At 48.8% G+C, this 5,822-nt stretch overlaps 1 long non-coding RNA gene across 1 annotated transcript in view; it reads left to right on the forward strand.

Moving 5' to 3' along the window:
* The first annotated feature begins 1,241 nt into the window (after positions 1-1,241).
* LOC109952107 (uncharacterized) overlaps positions 1,242-5,822 on the forward strand; it is an 8,552-nt gene continuing 3,971 nt past the window's right edge. The window contains exon 1 of the long non-coding RNA XR_002273706.1: positions 1,242-1,360. This is a non-coding gene — a long non-coding RNA (uncharacterized LOC109952107). The remainder of the gene's footprint in view (positions 1,361-5,822) is intronic.

Consider the following 5,822-nt stretch of genomic DNA (forward strand, 5'->3'; position numbering starts at 1 on the left):
GTGCGAACCGGGGTCCAAGAAGGGAAGTGGTGCCCAGGGCGGGGAAGCAGGGGCAGGTTCAGGTCAGGGTTAGAGGTAGGGAGCCCCATGTTCCTGTGTGTCCAGCTGTCCTCAGCTCTGATCATCCACTGAGGTCTGTGTGTTCCTGTCAGTACTTTCTTTGTAGCAGCTGAGGTCAGCACTGTTACGCACTTGTAAACTCTGGTACTTTCTCTTTGTGGTCACAGTCAGCCGACCATCTGTCCGTTTTATCAGAGGTCACCAGAACGTTTTTGTCACACGGATTAGTTAAGAGCGACCTCTGATGTTTTGCCAGGCAGCCAGTCAGAAACGAGCAGTGGAGATGAGATGCACATACAGTGTTTGTTTGTTTGTGTGGGTGTACGGGTGTATGGGTGGAGAGTGTAGTGCTGCCAGTGAGGCTGGAAGTCATAAAGACCCCTGTACTGTGGTCGCTGTGTGTGCTTTCAGTGCACAGGGGTTGGGGGTGCTTATGTCCCTGCCTCCTTTCCCTTATTTAGAGGCAGGTCCCTTTTCTACAGAGGCAGGGGAGTTTCCTGCTTTTGAAGACCCTGGGCTCACACACGCATTCAGAGAGAGAGAGGCTGCCCTTACTCTTCTCCTCCTCCCTCTCCCCCTCCTTCTTCCCTCCTCTCTTTTTTCTGAATGGATGTCCTCTTTCTAACCTCAGTCGAGAGCTGTGTAACAGGACACTGCCCTCCGCCGCAGCAGGCTCAGCCCCCTCTTTAACAGCCACAGCCACACTATAAGAGAGTGCACCGCCGGGTGTTGAGTATGTGAGAGCGACTATGTCGGACAGTGTCAGTCAGGGGCTGAGGGAGAGAGGGAGAGAGGGGAGGGTGAGACGAGGAGGGAGAGGAGAGATAGAGACTGCGCTGCGAAACATGTGATAGCACAACTCTGGCGGGGCTTATAGGGAGTTTAATGGCTGTAGTGTCTCCAGAGCTCTGGGAAAGCACCTTTAGCCCAGAGGGAGCCTCACACACTGTCTGGGAAAATGTGTGTGTGTGTGTGTGAGAGAGAAAACCGGCCGTGTAGTGCTGCTGCTGTCACTTTAAGCCTGTTACTGATTACACTCAGAAGAATGCAACAGGAGGAGGAAACAGACAGGGAAATAGATGAGGAGACATGTAAGGGTGAAATCTTCTAGGAGTCGATCTCCGGCAAATGACTCGTCCTCCCAGCCGTGCACAGTGGCGTGGATGAGAGCTCTCTCCTTCTCTCAGTCTCTGTCTGTTGGACCAGGCACAGTTAAAGTGAAGGGGAACCGGGAATCCTTGAGCTTAAAGAAAGGCACCCAAGGAAAAGCCACGAGGAAACAGCACTCTCACCCAAACGGGTAAGTGAAAAAAGAAAAGGGAAATGACTCCCAAAACGCGGAGCTGCTGCTGTTGATGGATATCATATGTTACAAGTAAAGGCTGAGAAACTGGGCTGAGCAGAGCTGAGAGGACGAGCAGCAGGGCTCGGGGCCAGTTCAGTGACTGTCAGAAGGTAAAAAGTGTGAAAACTAGAGGAAACGCCTGAGTGTGAAGCTCGGAGTCACATGAGCGGTCTTTATTTGTCAAGCCAGTGAATGATCACATTCAGCCTGTCGGGTCTTGGGCTGTTCTGAGTTTGAATGGCCATTTGTGGCGGAGTGTGTTACCTCACAGTGGGAGCTGATTCACTGTTCCACAGCCCACATGTCTGGCTCATGGCTCACCTGGATGACTTGAAGTAAAATGTATGGTATGAACTATCGTCAGCGCTTTAGTCATCCACCTGACAACGTGAACTGTCGCCTCGGGATAAAAATAGATCTCTGTGGTTAATGGGCCTTTTTTACTTCCTCTCTGGCTCAGTCACACTGTTGCTTCCGCTGTCGTTTGACACAGATAACACAGTCCACTCCTGCTCAGCAGCACAGGGCATGAATGAACTGAGCGTATATGGGTGTGTGTGTGTGTGGGGGGGGCACTATCATGCAGCACTGACAGCGAAGTGTGGCTTCCTTATGAATGGACATGGCAGCCGGCTGATGTGATTGGCTGTGTGGGCAGTGACGCCTGCTGGTGTTTAGATTCACCCTGCCCGTTGCCGTCACCACCTCCTAAGGCACTGCTGCGTGTGTAGATGTGTTGGGGAAAATGTGTGTGAGACAAAACGAGAGAGTTTGAAGGGATGTGTGAATCAGTGGATCTGGGCTACATGTGTTTGTCTTAGGGGACTTAGTCACCGGCGGAACAGTGGGGTGTGTGTTTTAAAGCTGTGGACTTTTAAAAGTGGTGGCGTCCTGCCCAGCTGTTCTCCTTCATATCGTCTCCCACTCTCTCTGACTAAGATGACGCTCTCTCTAGATATCTCTTGTCGTGTAATAAGGTGGCAGCTCTCCAGTGTTATTACATAACAACGCTCCTTGTTGAGTCACTTGAACAAACTTGACAAATTTACATTTTTGGATTTCTGTAAAATAATTTAACCAGAACTATAAAAAGGCAGCGATGTAAAGAAGTGACAGTGACAGTCTGACAGTCTGCGGCTCCTATCACGACGTGGTGATGCCGTGACAGCTCTTTCTTAAGAAACAGGAAAAGTGGCCACTAAAACAATCTGTCCGGGCCACCTCTCACACGTGAAACACAAGCGATCGCAGTCACAATGCAACTATGTGTGTGTGTGTGTGTGTGTGTGTGTGTGTGCATAGCCACCAGCCTCCAGCCACACATACATGCACACCCTGCTCTGTCTCTTTGTTTCACTGCAGCCCAGAGACGGCCACTCCTTGAGCTCCACCAAAGATTACTGCAGCTCCTTTATGCCTCCATACCACTGTGTGCCCCAGCACTACTTTCCTCTGTAGTTTATGGCACCAGGAGGTGTGTATGTGTGTGTGAGATAGAGAGAGCGAGGCATGGAGATAAGAAGCCAGCTGTAAACTGTCATGTTGGAGAGCAAGGATCTGTGAGCGTTTATCAGGGCAGCAGCATTTCCGGCCCGAGTGTGTGATAACAGGAAGGTTGGCGGTGAGATGCATCGCAGGTATCTTGATGAGGGAGCTCAAATTCCCTGGTGGAGATTAGCATGGATTCTACCCTCTGCCTTATCACGCTGCCTACAGAGTAAACCCTGCCCTGTCCTTGGCAGGAAGTAGCTGAGCAGGCCGACCACACTCCTGCCGCCAAACACCGCAGGGCAAACACCCATTTGTCACAAGGCATAATTGTTTTCAATCCCAAGATGGACCACAGTTAAAATACATCAGTTCAAATAGTACTTTAACAGATTCTGAAGTGAAATGACATAGCAGACAAAACAACAACAGATACAGCAAATAAGTGGATGGTCAGCAAGAGCGACTCAGTTCTGCAAACATACTGCAATTATTTGCCTGCTGAAAAAATTTCATCAGGATTAGATAAAGCAGCAGACCTTGCATAAAAAAAATATTTTATTGATAAACTAAATGATACATTTTCTGTTAATCTAAATCACAGGTAAGATGATTAAACAACTGTTTATAACATTGCACTGCAACGTATGACCTGTCAAACCAAAGTGTCTCCCTGATGTTTTTAGTCTTTCACTGCACTGGATCGTTAGTATTTAATGATAGAATGCCACTGATGATGTATCATAATGAAAAACTGTTTCATTTTGCAGTCAGTCCTGTGGTGGCTACAATTATCCAGGAGCTCTTCACGATGAAGGATGACAAAGGCTGAAGGAAGCCAAGTCACAAGGGTTTAGTCTGAACCATGTCCACATACACAGGCTGGTGTCTGGAGACACTGTGACATACCCTCTCTTCTCTGACATTGACCAAGCTATGTAACCAGAACTGGGTTAAGCAGCATAACAATAATCTGAACTATCACTTGTCTCATTCCTTCCTCTCCTTTCCTTCTTCCCTTGTCGCATGACTCCTCTTTGTTTATGTAGCAACAAGTCACTCGCGCAGTCGTCACAGGCAGAGTGCAGAGCTTAGCAGCGTATCTCAGACGTCACGGGGCTAAATGCTTGTTCAGTGTATGTGCACAACAGAAGAGACCCGTTAGAGCATTTGGGCGCGTGCATGAGGCTTGTGTGTGTGTGTGCGTTCTTTGTGTACACAAGATCGCTCGTTCCAACGGTGTACTAACCACACACACCTGGCCTGTTTCCTCCTCTGTTCATATATGGGCAAGGCTTCCCTTACCTGGGCCCCATTCTGAATTCCAATAAGTGGCAGTATGTGTATGTGTGTGTGCAAGGAAGAGGCTGTAGAGACGGATGCACGTCACGGAAAACTAGGATCAATGGGCTAGGCCTGCAGAGCTGCGTTTTAAGGTGTTCCTTTTGTTTTCCGAAGGTAATCAGTTAGCACAGTGACTCAGCCCGGTTGGTTATTCAAAGTGGCCGCTGGAGGAGGACGTCCATAAAGAGCTGCGGTCATGTAGCTGAAGCAAGTAGAGTGAAATCCCTGTGATTCCTGTGGATCAGCAGGATCATTAAAGCAATTAGAAGAGTAGAGGAAGACACTGTGGGGGTTTGATGGTTTAAGCAACAACCATAGTCAGTCATCTTGATGTCAGGTATAATAAAAACCTCCCACCATGTACTCACTCGGTTACCTTCCCTAGCTCTCCTTGGGCAATTTATCAATGAATGTGTTGGTATTTAGGGTGGAGGCCACAGAGGTATTAGCCAGGTTGCAGGCCTCTCCCACAGAGCTGACATTATAACATTTTAGCCTCTGTGTTGCCTTGTGCAGTGGCTAACAGAGCTGATTTATGGCTGTTTGCTGTGGTGTAATGCTATTCCTTCTTAAACCCTGTGACCCCACAAAGGCGAGGGGAAGACACGACTATCTCACTCTCTTTCCTCTTACTTCATCTTTCTATTTATTCCCCTCTTCTGCCGCCACCTTTCTTTGCTCTCTGCACATTTGCCAGGCCTTAATAAAGCAGCTTGAGGAGGGAGTTAGTTTTCCTGGGTCATCTTGCCAGCTCTTTCCCATCAGTCCTGCCCCCTGGAAGAGCCTGCAGACACCCCTCTCTGCAGGCCTGGGGCCTAGCTTGGGGCTGGGGTACGGGCCGTGCATCCAAGGCTGGGGATCTCTCTTTGGCACTCCTGTCTAAGGCCTGGATTCAGTCTACGCTTTGACTGACAACCACCTAGCAGCACCCGAAGGAACCATTTGGGATTGCTTTACAAGTAAAATCTGTTTCATCTCCTCAATTCATCATAGGATAGAAAGTGAGAGGGGGAGAAGTGACTTCAGCAGTTGGTCTGGCAGTGACCATCCGTTGAATAGGGGGAATATTCTGGGACAGAGAATGGCTCTGGATAGCAGACAGAGGTGGCAGGGAAAACCGAGTCTCCTCAACCTCTGTGTCCACAGAATCTGAGCTATTGGCTCTTTCTCTCTGGATGGACGGTCTCGCTCATCCATCACAGCCAATCAGACTCAGGCTGGGGCATATAGGACTTAGGGTGCTGACAGCTGATATCTGATTGGCTTCTGGCATCATGGGATGATTGCTTAATTGGTGGCAAGCTGTTAGCCAGAACCGTATTGTGGACTTGTCTCATCTTGCAGAGCAGGCATCTCCTTTAGTCTGTGAATCCCTGCAGATCGGTGCAATTTCTCTTTGTCCACTTTCATTTCATGTACCCAACAAAACTGCTGAGGCTTAATCCAAATGACCTGAATAAGCTCTAAATAAGTAGGAGTAGTTTAGTTTTGACAGACTTTGACAGATTTTCACACGTGTCCAAACGTTGTCGTGTTTCCTGCAAAAAGACGACGCCTGGCGCTGTTGGCAGTAAGAAGGAGCACA

The sequence above is a fragment of the Monopterus albus genome, unplaced genomic scaffold (assembly GCF_001952655.1).
Source record: "Monopterus albus unplaced genomic scaffold, M_albus_1.0 scaffold432.1, whole genome shotgun sequence".
Classification (NCBI taxonomy): Eukaryota; Metazoa; Chordata; class Actinopteri; order Synbranchiformes; family Synbranchidae; genus Monopterus; species Monopterus albus.